A 21,782-nucleotide genomic window follows, 5' to 3' on the forward strand; every position below is an offset into this window, starting at 1 on the left:
AGGGCATGTACCTTGGTTGCGGGCACATCCCCAGTAGGGAGTGTGCAGAAAGCAGCTGATCGATGTTTCTCTCTCATCAATGTTTCTAACTCTCTATCTCTCTCCTTCTCCCTTCCTCTCTGTAAAAAATCAATAAAATATATTTTTTTAAAAAAAAGCATGTCATGGCAAAATAAATTAGGGAAATACTTTATCTTTCTTTAAGAAAGTGAAGATAAGGAATACTTAAGGTTATGAAAAAAACATATAATAAGTGGTTTATCTTATTTGGCACAGTTTTTACTAAACTTAATCCTGATATATTAATATTTAGCAGAGTAATTGTTCTATATTCACAATTTGAGGAAAGCTGATTTATACTGAAAACCTTAGAATTCAGAAAAAAAGAAGTGGTTTGTCTCTTCTGATCATATGATGATGACAGAAATTATATTTCCCTTTTCACTGGATGACCAGAAGCTCAGAATTAAATATAATATTCAAACAGAATGCACATTAAATCCCAGGGTGCTGGTATATTTGCTTTACCTGCCATACTTGTTTATTTTCAATTCAGATTTTGACACACTTATTTGACATATAAGTGAAAATATCAGACCTTTTTTTTACTTCAAGTGGAATATCAATTAAGAGAAAAATACTGTAACCAGTTTGCTAAGTGGTTAGAGAGTCAGCCTGCAGACCAAAGGTCCCAGGTTCTATTCTGGTCAAGGGCATATACCCTGGTTACAGGCCAGATACCCAGTCAAGGTGTGTGTAGGAGGCAACCAATGGATGTGTCTCTCTCACATTGAGGTTTCTCTCTCTGTCTCCACCCCTCCTTTCCTCTCTCTCTCTCTCTAAAAAAACAAAACAAACAAAAAATGTAAAAAATATCCTTGGGTGAATATTAACCCAAAAAAAAGAAAGAAAATACTGTATTTATATACTTACACAAAAGCAGATTAAAAGGCCAAGGAAGAAAGACCTTTAGTAGATAACATTCTCTATAAAGGATTGCTCATGGGAAACACTGCTTGCATCTACAGAAATACTAGAGAAATTATCTAGCAGCTGATATTTAAGGATTCTTCTGCACATACAAATTTTCAAGCTTTAGAACACGTTTCTGGGATATGATATATAATTTGAACTCCAGTCTTTCCAAAACATGTGTTCTTTTGTTATATGATACCCACGAAAAGTAAGGATCTATTCCATATTACAGAAGAAAGGTAAAAATGTGGAAATATTTCCACATCACTTTAAGTCTCTAACCACGGCCAGATTCTTTAAAAAGAGGCAACTATCCCATATATTGTCAGATGCTGGCTTAGTATATAACTATACCTTCAGTTGATAGAATCACGAGTATAATATAATTTCTTATTAATTAGGAAATTACCTCAACTGCAAATTTAATATTCATAATTACTAAGTTGTTTGTATTATATCCATTCTCATTGAAACATCAAAATTAATTTAATAGAAGTTTCACTGAATTAGAAAACGATTCACTTTTTATATTAAAGTACATATACCAAGGAGCTATATAAATTACAGAAAAGACCAATATATAAACTGCTTTACTTTAAAATGCTTGTTTTCCAGCTTTAACTAGAAACAATCTTTCAGGGCAATCACTGAGACGTGAGACAGCTAATCAAGTAAAACCACCAAATACACATTAATGAAACTTAGCAAGTACATAATTAAAGAAGAGAAGAATTATTTTAAAATATTGGTGACTAATAGCATCTGAGTCCTAATTCACATTCCTAATACTAGTAGTCTGAGAATAAAATATAATTTAAAGATCTTAAATTTAAGTTTATCACCAATGCAGACCAAACTTCACCATTAATTACATTTCTAGGAATTTATCTTACACTCTATGAAAACAAAGATCTTATCAATTTTATTCTTTCCCACATACCACGTGCCTTGCATAGTCTATTTGAACACACACAAGGCACCCATAAATACTTGTTAAGCAAAGCTACATGTATAAAGATGTTCATCACAGCATTTTATAACAGTGAAAAATAACCCAAATGTCCATCATTCGGTAGATCAGTTAAATAAATACTACATAGCCATGTAAAAGCATAAGCATTTTTAAATAATGATAAATATGTTCATTAATATGTAGAGAGACTCACAGCATATTAAATGAAGAAAAAGCAACTTAAAAACTGGAATACATAATATGATTACAGAGAATAAGGAGATAAAACTTTGCATATTACAGTAAAGAAGACAGAAAAGCCTATACCAAAGTGTTAAGAACTGTCATCTCTATATGGAATTATCAATATTTACTTTCCTCATATATTATTTTTATATTTTCAGAAATTTTATAAATCAGGGCAAACTGTTTTTACAAGCCAGAGGGAAGAGAGATTAAAGCTACAGGATAAAAAGAAATAGAAATACAGTCTAATCAGAGTCCAAAAAACATTTCTTTTTGGAATATGGCAATAGAAGAAGATGGGATGCTAAATCTTGTTCATCATACCACAACAGCTTCAAAATTAGCAGGTATTTCTCCTCTCCTATTATAGTGTCCATACTAGAGCTTTTTAGCAGAAATAAAAATAGAAAAGTTTATCATTTAAATTGATTCATTTCACCACCATCTTTATCCATTTGTAGTAACTCCTATCAAACTCACTATTGGGTTTTCTTTGAAAATGGTTAATCAATTTTTAAAGCATTTATAAAGATCCAACCAGGTATCAGGCAGTGGTAGATACTAGGGACATAACAGTGGACAGCACAGACTCCTCATGTAACTTCATGTACTTTATACCCACAGCAAGAAAACAAGACATTAACCAATAATCCCAAGCACGGTAAGTGTTAAAAAGGTGAAGTACAAGGTGCTACAGGAACATTCAAAAGGTAGAACCTGTCACAGTTTGGAGATCGGAAGACACCAGAGGGATTCTCACATACTGATGATAACAGCTGGTTATTATCGCTTATTTAACAACTCTGCACCACGCCACTGCTGTACAATAATTTACCTACGCCTTACCAACAAGCTTACCATGTAGATAAAATTATTATCCCCATTTTCCAGAAAAGGAAACTGAAACACATTAAGTAACTTCCCAATGTCATAAAGCTGGCAAAATAGCAAAGCTGATATTAAAACCTAGACAAAAGCCTACTTCTATACAGCCTCTGACATCATTATGCAAGAGTTAGCCAAGCAACCACTGTGGAGAAGAGGGTAAGAGGAAGGGGGTGGGGGGATATTAATGATAACCAGTCCTTGGCACACAATCTACCAGGTATAAAATGTGCATACTCTGGCAACTTAAAAAATTTCAGAATACTGAAGCATAAAGAAAAGGGAAATGGCATGGCTTTAGAATAGAGTAGTAGTCAAGGACTTAGGAAGTAATGAACACTTCTATTTTACGTTATCCTAGAAAATGGAGGGGAAAAACACAAAAAACTTGTACGTGACAAATAGAAACCATAATAGGTAATTCAAACACAGAAGATTTAATACAGGAAAACTGGTTACATAGATATATGAAAGCTGAAAAGGTAAAAAGGGAAGGTTTGGTAATCAAGAGATAAATAACTGCAGGAACGGCTAGGGAAACAAAATGAAAACGGTGTACTATCAGAAGCTAGAAGCCTGCAGGAAGGGCACTGTGGAGCTACGCCTGGAAGGGGGGGTGAGGGGGGGGAAGTCCATGGAGCTGGGTACTCAAACCTCTAAGGACAGGAGACCTGCAATTCAAGCTTGAATCTATGGGAGAGGAACACAAGGGAGGATGCTCAAACTGCTAAGCGGACACAGTCCAGTGGGTAAGGAAATGATGCAAATGGCACTTTATCTACCTAGAATGCACCACTCAGAAGCTGGTACCTCTGAGAAGCAGCAGCAAGGCTGGTGATGGGAATGCCAAAAGAAGCTGGAGAATGAAATAATAGTTGTCAGTGGCTGCTGGAGGTATAAAGAAACTAGAAACAAGAGAAGTCCCTTCTCTCACCTCCCAATTTCCTGTCGGTGCTCCTAATGATAAAATCAAACAGAAAGCAAGCTGGCAATGGAGTTGGAGAACTGTAATTTGCAGAGTCCCAGTCCTCCATCACAATTAAAAAGGATGGACTGGAGCTGAGAAACAGTAGGTAAATAAACAGCAGACGTCTGAAAGGTATTTAGCAAACTTAACAGTATAATCTGACCTGCATTTTTAAAAGTTCACTTCCACATAGGGTAGAACCAATCTGTAGACCAAAGAAATTGTGAGGCTTCTATAGCACATCATGTGGGACTAAAGTGGCAACAGTAACTTAGAAGCAAGTGGATAAATTGAAGACATTTACGAGGCAGACTAACAGGACAATATGCTATTGATTAGATATGGGGCTGAGGGAATAGGAGTAATCAAGGATGACTTCCAAGCTTCTGGCATGAGGAACGGGCATTTGATTTACTAAGCATTTATGGAGCATTTAAGGAGGAAGGAGCTCAGTTTAGTTTGGGAAAATAACAGGCACCATGTAGTGGATATGGATATGGATAATTTCATTTTCACATTGGAAACCAAAAGGTCCAGATTTTCTCTATCCCTGTCCTTAGCAGGTTGAAAATAAGCTCAGGATTAAGCCAATCAAATGCTCCTTTCTCAAAACTTTTGACTTGAGTGACTGACAGAGAGGCAAAGATAGCTGAAAAATTATTCCGAGAAATAGCAAAGGCATTATCAGCAAGTGGCAATGGCGGCTTTCGACTCAAAATGCCTGACCTTGACGCTGGTCCTTGCTGCCTGGCTTTGATTCCTATCCATTTTCTGAGACTGGTTCTCCTTAGAGCCTTCCAATTTATTCCTTCACTTAAATTAGCCAAAGTTGATTTCTGCTTATATTAATGTAATGCTAATGGGTATGCTGGGTTTTATTTTTCTTTTTACCCGCTATATATACAGCTTAATTCAAGTAAGCGAAATGTGCCTATGCCATAACCTCACTGTTACGTTCTCCAAGATATCCTCAATACCAAGGGTTACATGATACTAGCTCTTTCCAAAATATCTTCATACTAAGAGACATGCCATTTATTCCTAGCCTCCAACAGAGATAGATAAGTGTATTATGTTAAGTCCAGAGTTTACTTTCCCTTTGTATCTTCTCTCTCATAAGAAGTCACTGCCAAATCTCTAATACTTTTATACCAGCTACATTTACTCTCATTTCTACTCCCAATAGAATTGGCACACAAGTCCCTGAAACCTAATTCTTAAGTTTGTAGAGATCCCAAAATAAACTCAGGTGTACTGAAATGTCTTATAAAGAAAATTCAGTTTGGAGCCACTTCCCCAGATACAATTATAGATCTTCCTGACATAAGTCCAGTTTGGTCAGACTCTGCCCCCTACCCACCTGTCACACCATATCTTATTCTAAAAACAATGTAAGAACAGCTGACTTGCCAAACTTCCTTCCCCATGGGGGTTATGCACACTGTGTCTTTTACTCTCACTAGCCCACTGGTCAGCAAATTTTTCCTTTGGTAATCTCCTCTGGAAAGTTTATCAATGTCCTCTTTAACCCATTTTTTTTCCATTCCTTTAAACTTTAAAAAATGCATTATGTATATTTTTACAATTTTTTAATTCAAACTTTTTTTAATTTTTAATTGATTTTAGAGAGAGAGAAAAATCAATTTGTTGTTCCACTTATTTATTCACTCACTGGTTGATTCTTGTACGTGACCTAAGCAGGGATCAAACCCACAACCTTGGCATATCGGGACGACACTCTACCCAACTGAGCTATCTGGCCAGGGCTTATCTTTACAATTTTTTAAATTAAAAAAAAAAATTTTTTTTTCTTCATTCTTACCTCACTTAGTTCCATTAATGAGCCTAAGAAAACTCTGACCAAGGCTAGTGAGTGACACATCTGTATGAAGCAATATTAAAAGTCATGGTTTTTCATGCTTCTTGACAAAATAAAGCATCAGTGTCAGAATCCTCTTCACAATCTCCATAGTACTATCAATCTATCTCTTCCTTATTTTATAAAATCAAATCTATTTTCCCTACCAGGGTTTCTTAACTGGTCAAAAAGGATTTGTATTTACTTCTTACATTTGTTGCAATTATTATTTACTTACCCGTGTTAGAATAGCACATTTTATCATTTTTCACAGCAGACATACACAGTAAGTAATTTAGCTACCTTAGTAATTAAACAAGCTTTATAGTCTAGGTTGGAAGCCTAGCCACCATTTGGACTAGAAACCTATGGAAATACAGCCTAAAGGTGTGTCTAACGTACATAACTTAAGGAACCTCAGAAAAAGACTTCAGATAACTTTAAATATCATTGTTTGCATCACTTCCACAAAAAGATCAGTATTTGATGCTCAAATAATGTAAACCCACATGTAAGCTTTACTTTCAAATAGCTATTGTCTGTTTATATAACACAAATACAGTTCAATCCTTGAAAAAAAAATTACTTGAAGTAATGCTTTACCTTATTTCATTTTCCCCAGAAATTCAAAGAATTCACATTAAGATCATTCCTATTTTCATATTAACAAATTAAAGAGAACACACACACATACCCCCTAACCTTTTTAAAAAATTTTAATGCTGATGTTAACAATCACTGAAATGAACACAGTTTTAACATACTCTCTTCATCAAAAATGATCAAAAATTTTATTCAGTATTATGAAAGATTCCAACAGGTATTTTCATTTTGATTTACTGATTCTATAAGCACAGCAATCTTCTTCAAAAGGATTAGCTCTTTTTTAACCCTCATATCACATCAATTTAAAGTCATGAAGCAGATGTGATTGAGATTTTTATAGGCTTACATTCACTTAAAGCCCACAGCTTCATGCTGTCATGTGATCACTTACATACACACAACAGTAATTAGGCAGACATTGTGTATTATTTAATTTTAAACTGCCAAGCCCATTCACTTGCCCACCAATTTAATTATCAAAGTTGTCTAACCAACCTTTAATCTTAGAATGTTAACTGCACATTAAATGGCAGGAAAGAAGCATGCCATTGAACATTTGGACAATTTGACAACATTTAAATGTCTTCTACCTAAGCATAGTCATCTTTATTTTATATGTTGTTTATACAGCAAATTTCTACTATGTACTGTTCGTCTAAAGTTTTATTTAATGTTGGTACTTGGTAAACTGTGTCTATGGAAAAGTCATCAAAGGCTCTAAGTTTTATTTCAATTTAGGCAACTCATCCACAAGTAAATCTTAAAGACTTAAGGGTATCTACCATTTTAAAAAATTACAAATTCCCCAAGCCTTCTCATTAAAATATCATGTGTGCATACATCTATTAACAGAATTAATAATTTCAAAATATAGATGTTTCTGTTTCAAGAAACCCCCTTCAATCAGCAAGACTTAGAGTCTTGTACGGAGCTTAAAAATCAACACTATAAAAAAGTTTGGCAAGGCGTAGGGGCAAGTGTAAGTTTCTACTTTTTTCCCTCCGATTCCATAGAATTAATGATATGTAACAGAGATAATCAGTGTGTAATAAAATATAGAGCAAATTTATTCTAAACCACCCAACAATAAAAAAAAGAAAACAATTTAATTTGCTTATTTTGTTTACATGAAGTGTCAATGGTAGCAATGCTATCATTATGGGCTTTAGGAAGAAAATTCCAGTTTCAGAGCCTGTAACTCCAGACTCAATCATGCTTTTATCTAGACCCTTAAAAAACAGGCAGGCAGGTTAGAGCTGAAAACCTCAAATATTATGAGATGATCCTAACTGTCCAACTCCTAAGCATATACTTTAACTTCAGAATTACAACTTCCTTATCCCTTTTTCAAGTTCCCATCCTCCACTGCTCAAAAATGTGTCCTAAGCTTGTACTAAGCCTATGTATCTGTACTATTACACCATCTTGTCCTAAAATGTGAATCTTCAAACTCTTACTCAAAATCCCCTTCCATAAAAATCTCTCATACTCCAAATAACATGTCCTATTCAAATCAATCTATCAGTCCAAGTTTTCCAAAAATTCTAAAACTATTACGCCTCTGGTAGAAGAGAACATACAGGGTTGGAGCAAGTAGGAGCCTGAAAATGCAGTTTGAATTTCAAATTTACTTTGTAATTGAACTGATTTTTGGTTAAAATGCAACACATATTAAAAAATAATCTAGCCCTAACCCATTTGGCTCAGTGGATAGAGCGTCAGCCTACGGACTGAAGGGTCCCAGGTTCAATTCTGGTCAAGGGCATGTGGTTGCAGGCACATCCCCAATAGGGAGTGTGCAGGAGGCAACTGAATCAATGTTTCTCTCTCATCGATGTTTCTAACTCTCTATCCCTCTCCCTCTCCTTTCCTCTCTGTAAAAAATTAGTAAAATATATTTAAAAAGTAATAATAATAATCTATATATATACAAGCCCAGCGACCGGAACAGTGGAACGACGAGAATGACCGGTGGCTATGACGCACACTGTGGCAGCCAACCAGCCTGATCTGGTCCCGATCAGCACCCCCACCCCCACCCCAGGCCAGCACAGCCCCCAATCGTCCCCCAACACCCCGATCAGGGGCAGGGCCGGCTGGCCAATCACCTGTGGCCCCTCCCCCTCACCGGCCCAGCCCGATGGGCCTCCATCAGGGTGGACGCCACCCATGTTCGAATTCATGCACCAGGCCTCTAGTATACTATAAGTTCACTTGCCAACATTAGCATTAAAGGTGTTTGTATTACATACCATTAATTATATATATTAAGACATAGTAAATAGGAGTGAAGATGTCTGTAGACAAAAGAGAAGGCACCAACATAGAAAGATATTTTGGTTAAGAACAGGCATTCCAGATAGGCTCTTCCTAGCTGTTGACTTTGCACAAATCACTTCTCTAAGATCACTTTCTCATCAGAAGTCTCCACCTCCTAAGGTAGTTGGAAGAAATAAATGAAACAGAGTAACATATCTCAATGTGGGGTTGCGAGGACAAGATAAACCAAAGGACTTATATACTTACTAGAGGCCCAGTGCACGAAATTCATGCACGGGGGGGGGGGGGGGGGTTCCTCAGCCCGGCCTGCAATGATGCCAGCATCCCTGGCCCCGGCCTCTTGTCCAAGGCCCCTCCCCTCCCTCCGCACGGCCAGGGCAGGGACGCTGGGCTCACATTGACGGGCCCTCCCCTTCCCTCCCTCCACACAGCCGGGGCCCCTCCCCTCCCCTCCCTCCACGCGGCCGGGGCAGGGACGCTGGGCTCACATCGCCACAAGCCCAGCATCCCTCGCCCCGGCCTCCAGCCCAAGGCCCCTCCCCTTCCTCCGCACGGCCAGGGCGCGGACGCTGGGCTCGCATTGCTGGGGCAACGCCGCCAGCGTCCCACCCCGGCCACTATGGGCACCGCCATCTTTGTCATGGAGTGACAGTTTACATATCACTCTTTTATTAGATAGGATATGCATAGTCCATAGACACGGGCAATAGAGTAGTGAAGACGTGGGGGAGAGGGGCAGATAGGGGCTGGGAGGAAGAAGGTAAAGGGGGGAAAATGAAAGATATCTGTAATACTATCAACAATAAAAAAATATTTAAAAAAACAAATAAATCAGTACACCCATGTTCATAGCAGCATTACTCACAATAACTAAAGTGTGGAAGCAATCCTAGTGTCCATTGAGAAATAAATGAAAAAACAAAATGTGGTATATATACCCAATGGCATATTATTCGTCCTTAAAAAGGGAAGAAAGTTCTGACATATTCTACAACATGAATGAAGCTTGTGTACATATGAAATAAGTCACTCACAAAAAGACAAATACTGTGTGATTTCACTTATATGAAGTAGCTAGAGTAGTATAAAATCAGAGAAACAGAAAGTAGAATGGTGGTTGCCAAGGGCTGGGGGAAGAATGAAATCGAGAATTATTGTTGAATGGCTACAGAGTTTTAGTTTTACAAGATGAAGAGTTCTGGAGATGAATGGTGGTAATGTTTGCAAACGTTATGAATGTATTTAATATCATTGAACCATATAGTACTTAAAAATGGTTAAGTGTAAATTTTAGGTTATGTATATTTCAACACAAGGAAAGAAACTGGGAAAAAATGAGTTAATATATTGAAGGGTACAGAACAATGCCTGCAGGGCATATGGTAGCAAAAACATCAGCTATTATTATTATTATACTAGAGGCCCAGTGCACAGATCCGTGCCCTAGTGGGGTCCCTCAACCTGACCTGTGGGGATCAGGCTGAAACCAGCTCTCCAACATCCCCCGAGGGGTCCCAGATTGCAAGAGAGCTCAGGCCAGGCCGAGGGACCCCACCTGTGCACGATCAGGGCCGGGGAGGGACCAAGAGAGGACTACAGGGTATGTCCAGCCCATCTCGCCCAGTCCCGATTGGCCGGACCCTAGCAGCAAGCTAACCTACTGGTTGGAGCGTCTGCCCACTAGTGGTCAGTGCGCGTCATAGCGACTGGTCGAACGGTCAAACAAACAGTTGGACACTTAGCATATCAGGCTTTTATTATATAGGATTAAGTCCAAGGCATACAGTAATTACTTAATTAAGGCTGAATATGATTATTAGTAATACTACAACTACTACTTTATACAATCCAAAAGAGTTGAACTTACTGATAAAATAAACCCTGGATAAGACAAAAAGGATTAGTTTAAAACCCAGTAGGCAGAAAAGAGAACAACCCTTCTGAACAGACAGGAGAAAGATATGTGTGAACATAGACATTCTGAAGTATAGAATAAACCCGAGGTAATTCCCTGTAAAGGTTACCCACAGCCCACAAACTCAACCTTATAAGCATATTTACACAGTAAAAGACAGACAACTACAGTAAGTAGTTAATTCATTTTTCCATGAGTCAGTGTAAGCCAAGTAAATTTCGTAAAATCAGAAGCTGCACTATTTGAGTGAGCAATAACTCAAAACAGAGAACTCAAACAATAGAATTTGAATCAGGTGGATCTCTCAATCTGTCTAGGAACCTGTTTCCTAAACACTAGAAAGATAAAAACAAACCTGAGCCTAAAATATTTTAATGTACTGAAACAGCTTCTTAAGATTTACTAACAACAATGATACATACAAATACACAATAACTTCAAAAGCTATTGGACACAATAGAAAATTCTCATGTTTTTGTCCCACAATCTAGCTTATTAAAATAAAAATTAGTAACTGCATAAATTAAATAAAATTATAATTAACTCTATATACTAGTAAGTTCATATTCCCCTTACCAACACAAAAGAAACATTAATTATTATTGTAACAATAAGAGTTTACTGATAAAGTCCCTTCCTATGTACAAGTTTATACAATCAACAGAGTTTGAGGAAAATGTAAGGTAGAATACCAAAGCATACCTTTCCACTAATGAAAAGAACTGTCAAAAATCAGGACTGAATTTATTTGCTCAGCAATATGCATCTTGCTAACTGCCACTTCTGTGAGCTTAGAGTATGCTTCCTCCTCCTTTCCACCAATCTACAAAGAATTAGGGAATTATGGAATCGTAAAGGGCTGGAAGAGTTCTTACGCAGTCCCGCCATACTTAAGTGGTGTATGCACATACATATGCAATCATACACATATACCCCACCTCCAGCCCAATAACAATCCTAACAGCACATAAGGCACAAGAAAAACCAGCAAGCCCTAGCCAGTTTGGCTCAGTGGATAGAGTGTCGACCTGCAGACTGAAGGGTCCCGAGTTCGATTCTGGTCAAGGACACATGCCTGGATTGCAGCCTCAATCCCCAGTAGGGGTTATGCAGGAGGCAGGCAATCAATGACTCTCTCTCATACTGGATGTTTCTATCTCTCTCCCTCCCTTCCTCTCTCAAATCAATAAAAATATATTAAAACCTGTCAAGCCCTACTGGTGTGGCTCAGTGGATTGAGCATCATTCCATGCACCAAGAAGTCACCGGTTCGATTCGCAGCCAGGGCACATGCCTGGGTTGCAGGCTTGATCCCCTGTAGGGGGCATGCCTTCTGTATCCTTATGAAAAACACTCTCTTACCATACTGCTATAGAGTATTTCAAAAAATACTCTCATCAATGTTTCTATCTCTTGCTTCCTTCCTCTCTAAAAATCAATAAAAATATATTTTAAACTTGAAATTAGCAATTTTATTTGAAGCAAGCAACATCTTTTTTCATGTTATTTCTACTAGAACAATGAATATATTTCTTAAATTATTTTCGTGAAAGAGACAGACCTAATCTACAAGAAACTTGAAATAATTTTACTTTTAACACATACTATACTCTCCTCAAATAATTTACTATAAAGATCCTGTTACTTTAAATTTATAAATAAACTAATAGCACAACTAAGAGGTTTTATTTAGAAAGATAATTAAAAACATATGGAAGATGCGCAACATGATGATACATGATTCTATATAATACTGCTTCATGCAAATAGGGAAAATGTGAATAAAATTGTATCTAAGTGCACTAAATGTTTTAAATAAGTTTTAATTTCTCCATTTATTAGCACGTAATGTTGAATGGATCACACTATTACAAATTAACTAGTTTCCTTTGTTCATGTTCTCACAAAAGTACCAGGAGAAATTCTAGATGCACCAATCTCAACAGGTAAAGACTAAATACAAGTGGCTAAATACTAGAGACCACAAAAATAAGTATAGTATGCACTCATAACATTAAAGAAACTGCCAAGGCTAATTCACAGAGTAGACTCAATCCACAGTTGCTTAAAGTCTACAATTTAAACAGCAATTTTATTTGTCCTAGATGTACAGAGTGGGGCAAAAGTAGACTTACAGTTGTTCATATGGAAAATAATACAATAATTAATAAATAATAATACAAGAATATACTGTTTCACATATTCAAAACTATAAACCTACTGTTGCCCACCCTGTATACTGTGTTTTGCACCTCTAGCCAGTGGTTTACATTTTATCAGGCTAATCTACATATATAAAAGCCTAAGCGACCATCTGACCAGCCAACCGGCCAGTAACTATGACACACAATGACCACCAGGGGGCAGATACTCAACGCACAGGCATGGAAACATGGAACACACTGATGAATCTCAGAGGGAAGAAGGGAGGGGGGAGGGCGGGAAGAGATTAACCAAAGATTTTAAATGCATACTAGAGGCCCGGTGCATGTATTCATGCACTGGTGGGGTCCCTTGGCCTGGCCTGTACCGGGCCTCTAGTATAACACATAAAAAGCTTAAAACCATTCTTAATAATTCACGAGGAAATAAAATTTAGTTATTTTTTCAAATGCAAAAATATTTTAAAATTAAATTTTCTAAATTGTAAGATGTTACTAAAATAAAATTTGTCCAAGAAAGCTCACCTGGCTTTGGCCGAGTAGCTCAGTTGGTGAGAGCGTCATCCTGATATGCCAAGGTTGCAGGTTTGATCCCCAGTCAGGACACATACAAGCAACCAATGAATGTATAAAATAAGTGGAACAAATCAATGTGTTCTCTCTCTTCTCTTCTCTTCTCTTCTCTTCTCTTCTTCTCTCTCTCTCTCTCTCTCTCTCTCTCTCCCCCCATCCCCACCCCCTCTGCTTCTCCACCCCCCCCTCTAAAATTAATGGAAACATGTCCTCGGGTGAGGATTAAAAATAATAACTATTCTTCATATGCAGTACCATGTATAATATCAAATGACTTTTCTACCCTATGAACCCTAATTTCACTATCTAAAACTGAGTTTTTCTATTAGACTCCTTTGCTCCCAGCATAAACCACTGGGAGGTAAAAACTTATATGGGTAAAAGAGATGCTTAACATTATTCTTTCACACTCTGAGAACACCAGTTTCCAAAAGCAAATAAGTCTCTTTTAGGGACTTTAATATAGCAAAAATCATTTTTACAAAAATAGTTCCAAAATGATAATGCATGGTCATCTACAAATAAAATAATTCAGATGCAATACCCAAAATAACACATTGACATCACAACTGCTATGTTTTCAATACTGTTTTATACAGATGCCCCTAATCCTTATTAAATTCTTAATAATCCCAAACTAATATTTTGGGATGTATTACATGTACAATACACTAGGATTAAGTAAAATACTGCTTTAGGAAAGCATCTTAAACTGAAGCTGGTCCTCTGCTGCCACCTAGTGAAGTCATAAAATGCCAAGACTAAACCAAAAGTGACTGGAGAAAATATTTCAATAATGAATCTGTTTAATAAGTCATTAAAATATATAGTTTAGAACATGGACCTTAAAATATCACTGCAGAAAATGCTTAAAAATATTTAATACACTGGATATTTTTACTTTAAAAAATATGTATTCCCACAAATATATTCTAGAGCATATAGAATACAGCAATAAATTATAATAATTGTCAGATGAATAATTACTGATATGAAATATGTTATCTAGGATATATTATCATAAAAGCAAAATTTTCAAAACGATCTAAATTTCCAACCATACAAGATACTGTCAAATAAATTATGGTGCGTTATACAATGGAATATAATTATCCAGTATCCTTTTCCTCCCAATAATATCAAAATGATAACAAAGTTGTTGGGGTATTTTACGTATAAAGCCATCTGTGGTTTTAAAAATATGTCCACAAGTCTCCAAACTCTGACACTCTTTCCTTCAAAGAGGTGGAGCTTAATTAATTTCCCTCTCCTTGCATGTGGGCTAGATTTCTATCTCACTTCCAACAAAAAAAAAGATTATGGCAGAAGTGATTATAAGTAACTTTCTGAGATGAGATTAGATTATAAAAAGACTAGTACTTCCAGCTTGGATATCTTAGAACAGTGATTTTCAACCTTTTTCATCTCGTGACACACATAAACTAATTACTAAAATTCTGCAGCACACCAAAAATGTTATATTTTTTGCCAATCTAACAAAAACAAAAGGGTATAATTTTGATTCATTCACACCAGACAGCAACTGCTGTGTTAGCTGTTGACATTTTTTTTTATTTAACAATCCAAAGCAAGCATGTCAAACTCAAAGGCTAACACGGGCCAAAAAAATAAGGTTTAAATTTATGTGGGCCACAAAAAAACAAAAGCTTCAATTTTCATAGAAACATAGGTTTACTTCGATAGAGACATGCTGAATACAAAGGGCTGAAATAAGTGAGTAATTCTTAACATAAAATAGAACATTTTAATAAAAATTAATTTTTTCTTGAACATGAACTTACCAGACACTGAATAACTGCACAAATTAATGTGTACGCAAATAAACCTATTTTTTCTTGTTCTCCGAAAGCAAAATATTTCCTGTTGCACACACCAAACAAGTCAGTGCAAGACTAATGACATGGCAATTCGCTGCTGAAATATTCGCTGCTAGTATTAGTGGAGAGAAGTGGTGCGCCTGCGGGTAAGGCGCGTAAGGGAAATGAATGTAAAACAATTATAGTAATCAGTGATTAGTGAACGCTGTAGTTCATTATTAATAATTATGTATAACAGGATATTGTAAAAATTAAGAAAATTTTATTAAAACGTTTCTTACATACCGTTATATTGGCTGGGCCGCAAAAATATTCATGTGGGCCACATGCAGCCCGTGGGCTGCGAGTTTGACATGCTTGATCTAAAGGTAAAGAGGTCAGAGCCTCTGAGTAGTCAGTATTGCATGTTTTAAAAATTCTTGCAGCACACTGGTTGAAAATCCCTCAGAATATCTACTTTCTCTGATCATATGCTCTGGGGGAAGCTGGCTACCATGTGCTGGGGACACTCAGGTAGCTATGGGGACCCACTTAGAACCCCAAGAGTTAGTATGATTATATTAAGCTGGAGACCTTTCAGATTCAACATATGCAGAAAGAAGCCCTCTCAAAGCTTCCTTATCTAAGAGCAGAAATTTAGGATATGATGCTGCCATAAATCTCCTTTTGGGGGTGGCTTCACTCCCAGGAAGGAGATTAAGAGTGCAACTATCTTAAATCCCCTCTCTGGGTTATGGCCATGAAGAAGAAGAAAAAGAAAAAAACCGTTAGCATCACCATAAACAAACAGTATCATAAACTTCCTTATCTCCCCTTTGTTACCCTAAAACCCATTTGTCTTTCCTAATAAAAATCTTTGTTCTCTATGCATTAAACACCAATTACTCAAGAAAAAAATGATCTTACATATTTTAATGCATGTAACATCATATTTAAAATTGTTTTTCTTGAGATATTAATGTTTATTGCATGTAACATTGTTATATTTAAGATCATTTTTCTTGAAAAAAAACTTTAAAAAGCTTATGTTACAAATCTGGAAAAAAAAAATTTTGTTCTTCTCATAGAAGCTTTTTCTCCCCACCTTTTCCCCTATTAAGTAGGTATAGAAGCCCATAACTTCAGCCATTTAGTAAGCCACTTCTTTTGTGCACTCCTATATGCATATGAATAAACTTGGTTCTTTTGTCAGCTTAATTCTCAGGTCCACAAACACTAAACCTAAGTAGGTAGATGGAAGAAAAGTTTCCCCTTCCCACAGAGGTCCACAAGGCCAGGAATGGAGGCTTCAGGCAAAAAGCAAGCGAGGAACCTGTAAGGCCTGCCATCAGCCACATGAATGAGCTTGAAAGTGGAGTCGAGATGACAGCAGCCCTGGCCAACAGCTTGCTGGCAACCTCATGAGAGACACTGAGCCAGAAGCACCCAACTAAATTGCTCCCCAAAACTATGAGATAATAAATGTTATCTTAAGCTGCTAAATTTGGGAGATAATATCAGGTAATTTCTTAAGTAGCAAAAGAAAACTGATACACCACACAACAAGGAAGATACTGAAGGGAAGGAAAGGAAAGGAGGGAAGAACATCAGCAGATAAACTATTTCGATACATTTCTAGTTAACAAAAAATAGATGGAAAAGCTCTGCACAGAGGTAGCAACACCCAAAAACGGAGCTGCCTGTTTTTGCAAAACCCCAAAGATCCAACCCAGAAATATCAACTACAAAGGAATAAGTAATTCATTAAAAAACATTTTTTTTATGAGAAAACTTCCCAGAAAGCTGTAAAAGAGACAAGGAAAGGAACAGTATGAGACAAGATTAGAGATTAAAAAGAATCTAACAGGTATAACAACCAATAATGGTTCTAGAAAGGAAAAATTATGGGGGAGAGGGGTTTGTAATAAACTATCAGAGACAGGGAACTCTAAAGTCCGTATCTTAAAAGACTTGACAAACATTACATATGGGTTATTAGGATAAAGGGAAGATTAAATACACAGGCATGATCAATAAAGAACTAACAATAATAGTCCTATATAATAAAAGCCTAATATGCAAATTGACTGAATGGCAGAAGGACTGGCAGAACAACCGGTTGCTATGATGTACACTGACCACCAGGGGGCAGACACTCAACGCAGGAGCTTCCCCCAGCCTGCAGGCCCCAGGCCAGCCAAGGCAGGTGTGAGCAGGGGGGCCCCCCCAATCGCCCCACCGGTTGCCCCACAAAGGGAGGCGACCAGTGGCGGCAGCGGGGGATGGAGCCAGCAAGCAGGTGGCGCCAGGCTGGCCAAGGAAAATGCCAGTGGGGGGCCCCCTCAATCGCCCCACCAGTTACCCCACAGATCGGCCATGATCGCTGGCCAGGCCTAGGGACCCTACCCATGTACGAATTTTGTGCACCAGGCCTCTAGTTTAACTATAATGAGAAACTAGAAGAAAAGGCAGACAACATTTTGGTGAGCTGCATCCTCAGCAAGCACACTAGGAACTCACCTAAGGTTGATTAATAAACAGTAATATAAACATATTATTTAGAGATTTGGGGATAACCACAGAACAAGTAAAAAAATAGAAAGGGTTAAAGTGATTGCCTTAGGGATCAGAACTGATAGAGAAAAGAGATGGGGAAGAGTTATAGTGTTTTCCATTATAAGCTTTCCAGTACTATTTGATTCATTTAACTATAAACAATTAATACCTTAATAAAGAAATATTATTTTTAGTCTAGTCATCTAATTGAAAATATTTAATGAAACGGGAAAATACTGAGGATACATTAAGTAAAAATAGCAGATTACTAAACTATAAATCATAGATACTAAACAATTTTTGTAGAAGATCCAATATAGCAGGCACCACCATAATTTCCAGCACCTAGAATGGTACTTAGCACAAAGTACACACTAAGAAAATGTTGTGGAATGAATACGCTTTCATTTAACTAAACAGATATACAGATAGACTGGAAGGTCTGAAAGCATATACATCAAAGTCTAACTGGTGATTACAAATGTTTTTTTATTTTTGTCCTTTTCCTTATATTCTTTTTCCAAATTTTCTACAATGAATATACATTACTTTTATAATGGGGAATATTTTTAAAGATACTATCATTTCTTCATTATTACAAGACCAGAATCACAAGACAAAAAAAGACATTTTTACTGAAATGTATATCAAGTCCAAGTTAGAAAAAGTCTCAACTACCAATAATGGAAGGTATAGACATCATTGATCTTGACCTAATTAAGAGGATTTGAAAAACCTCCAGGATAATAGGAATATAGAAATATTATAAAGAAAAAAAAAGAAATATTGTTATCCATTGCATAAATCAGGTATTAAATTCCAATACTGGTAAACAAATTTCATTAAATCTACCAGTTCTGTAGATAAAAAGACTGTTGGTTATTTTGGTTTCTTTTACATTAAGTAGCTCCATTCATAATGAGAATAGAGAATATCTTATCAGACTTTAAAGTGTGAAATCAAGTGATATATCCATTTGTACTACTTAGCATGAATATTACCGGTTATGCTTTTTAGAACTTCATAGCCACACACAAATTAAATATGAAAAATAGAGTATCCTCTTGGGTGCTCTTCCATCAGAGAGGGGAATGGCATATCGATTATTCAGATTTACATTGGTCTGAAATAAAATTTAAATGCCACTTAAATTGATTTGGGCAGCACTTATATATCAAAGGGGTGGAAAGATGTGAAAAAGATTTTATTTTTATAAAAGTCAGTATTCATAAGAAGAAAATCTCAAAAGAAATATTCCAAAAGTTGTTTTATTTTACATTTGCCCCTGACATGGCTGACTACTTTCAATTTTCTTTTGTATAAAGCAAACACCCTTTTTAAAAAAATCAATTACAATTCTCGCAATGTCTCACCAATTCACAAAGAGGAACGGATTTGTTTTCTCTCTTTTACCCTGTTGGGGAGCACACGAGACTTGGTTGGAAAGTTTGTAAGGAGGACATTCTGAGAAAAAGGGAAGTGTGTGGAAGGCCGCCTGCCCTGTTTATCAGAATTCTGACTTAGGGGAGTGCCGAAGGCAGTGCCCCTAATTATTCCTTGACCTTTCCAAATAAGTCTGTGCACATGCAGACCCCCACGTGTTTACTGGAATCCTTATCTTTGGGTGTCCTTGCTTAAAGGACACTACAAACACATGTGTCCTCCCAAAATTACTTGCCCTACTGATTGTATCTAACAAAGATAAACTTTATCTCAAACTGCTAGTACAGTAAAAGCCTAAAGAGGCAGGCGATGGAGGCTGTCTGGTTCCTTTAGCAGGCAGTCCCTTAGCCCTCTCTTTCACAGCAAACGTTGTGTCGGAGTAATCCATTCATCCGTCATCCAGGGTCTGCTGGTTAGCCCCAGCATTACCCAACCTAGTACCTGCCACTGCTATAATCACACATACTGGACTACAAGTGAGTAAATAACCAGTTCTTAAAGTATCATGGAATTGTGCTGCTTACTTTGCTACTATCTACTTGTATAATTGAAGCAAGTAGTTTATTTTCTGGATTCTGGCTCCTCAGATGTCTCCATAAAAACTGTCTCCCTAGAACAGTATAAAAACTAAATTTTTTTTTTCAGCTTTGCGCAGTGGCAGTATCATTGCCAATGAGGTTTATCCGAGGCACGGTTATTGCTAATTAAAAAAAAAAAACCTAATATTTTTCCAGGTATAATTTTATGCAATAGTGAGTTTCTAAATATTAGATATGATGTTATAGCTATAATTAATATTTACCAGTAAATACGATAGGAAATAAGTTATTTAATACCAATATTCAGTCAGAGTTCTTATGTTATATATCATAAGGAACTATTTGCTTTGAAAAATAAAGCTAAATAGAAATTTATATTTGCACTGATCTCTTCCCTCATGTGGAGTTGAAAAACAACTACGTGAACAAGTCTAAATTAAAACAGTATATGCATTACTTAATTGATCATAATTTGACTTACTCATTCTGTTCCTAATTGCATAAAAAAGTTTGGATTTTGTACTCCACTGAAAATTATTCCAGAGACATCTAAAACCTCTTTAATATTCCACTCAATATGTAAGATTTTTCTAGTCTAGCGTCTCTTTACCTTATCCACCCTATTCCTGTCTGAACATTCAGCTCCAGTCATTAGAATAAGTATCTGCTGCAAACATTATTAATGAGATACATATCAAGGGATCCAAGTAAGCTACTAACTACCTGAACATTATATAAATCAAGCAGCCTGTTGCCGAAACCGGTTTGGCTCAGTGGATAGAGCGTCGGCCTGCGGACTGAGAGGTCCCGGGTTCGATTCCGGTCAAGGGCATGTACCTGGGTTGCGGGCACATCCCCGGTGGGGGATGTGCAGGAGGCAGCTGATCGATGTTTCTCTCTCATCGATGTTTCTAACTCTCTATCACTCTCCCTTCCTCTCTGTAAAAAATCAATAAAATATATTTTTAAAAAAAAATCAAGCAGCCTGTTATAACGAAGGCATGGGGCATGATTTAATGAAAGGAGGGGAAAGGCTTAATTTACCTCTTAAATTTATGTATTTAGTGAATTACTTAAATTAAAAAATATATATATATTGTCAAAGCACCAGGAATTAGCAATAACTTACAATCAAGGAGGAAAAGACATTTCAACTTTTTAATTAAGTAAATTTTAAAACAAAATGTCTTATATTAAGCTTATGTTTTCCTACCTTAAGCTCACTTTTACAATTTCTTATAAAGAAAAGAAAAAGATTTGAGATGTAAATATAGTCTTCTAAGGAGAATGTTTTCAATCAACTTTATAAGTTGACAAACTGTCTTATCTTTATAAGTTGACAAACTATAACCCAAGGGTCAAATCTGACTGCTACCTGTTTTTGTAAATAAAGTTTTATTAGAACACAGTTATGCTCCTTTGTTTATATAAGAGCAGCAGAATATAGCTGCTTTTGTGTTATAATGGCAGCACTAAATAGTTGAGACAGAGACCACCTGGCCCACAAAACCTAAAATACTTACTATCTGCCCCTTACAGAAGACATATGCTAAAAACCCTGGATTAGAACAAAACTTAAAGCTGAGGATTCTGTCTTCAGCACTACTAATCCATTCAGTACCTGACATAGAGCTGGAGGTAACAAGTTTTCAATATAATTTCTGGATTAACGAACAAAAGAGATTCCCAGACCAAAATTCAGGAAGAATCAATCTGTCTACAATTCCCTCCAAGAAGCATTATACAAATATATCTTGCTTACTTAAACAGATGTGTTATAAAATCTGACTTTAACTGAGATTTTCATAAGTGCCTAAGTAGCTTTTCTTCAATTCCTGAAATAATTTACGTTGCATATTTAGCTTGGTTTTTGTTTTTTTAAGTAGGGTATGTCTATATACATATGTGTATTTTATATATATATATATGTATGTATTTACATATATATGTGTGTGTGTGTGTGTGGGTGTCTATATATATATATATAGTATATATATATATATATATA

General features: G+C 36.5%; 1 protein-coding gene and 1 non-coding gene across 8 annotated transcripts in view; one reads left to right on the forward strand and one right to left on the reverse strand.

Annotated features, from left to right (window-relative positions):
* RNGTT (RNA guanylyltransferase and 5'-phosphatase) overlaps window positions 1-21,782 on the reverse strand; it is a 200,353-nt gene that overhangs the window by 130,631 nt on the left and 47,940 nt on the right. The gene's annotated exons all lie outside the window — the stretch shown is intronic.
* On the forward strand, window positions 19,879-20,013 carry LOC111827350. The gene has a single exon (XR_002830857.1). It is a non-coding gene; the product is annotated as a U4 spliceosomal RNA (small nuclear RNA).

This window comes from Myotis lucifugus, unplaced genomic scaffold (genome assembly GCF_000147115.1).
Source record: "Myotis lucifugus unplaced genomic scaffold, Myoluc2.0 scaffold_152, whole genome shotgun sequence".
Taxonomy (NCBI): domain Eukaryota; kingdom Metazoa; phylum Chordata; class Mammalia; order Chiroptera; family Vespertilionidae; genus Myotis; species Myotis lucifugus.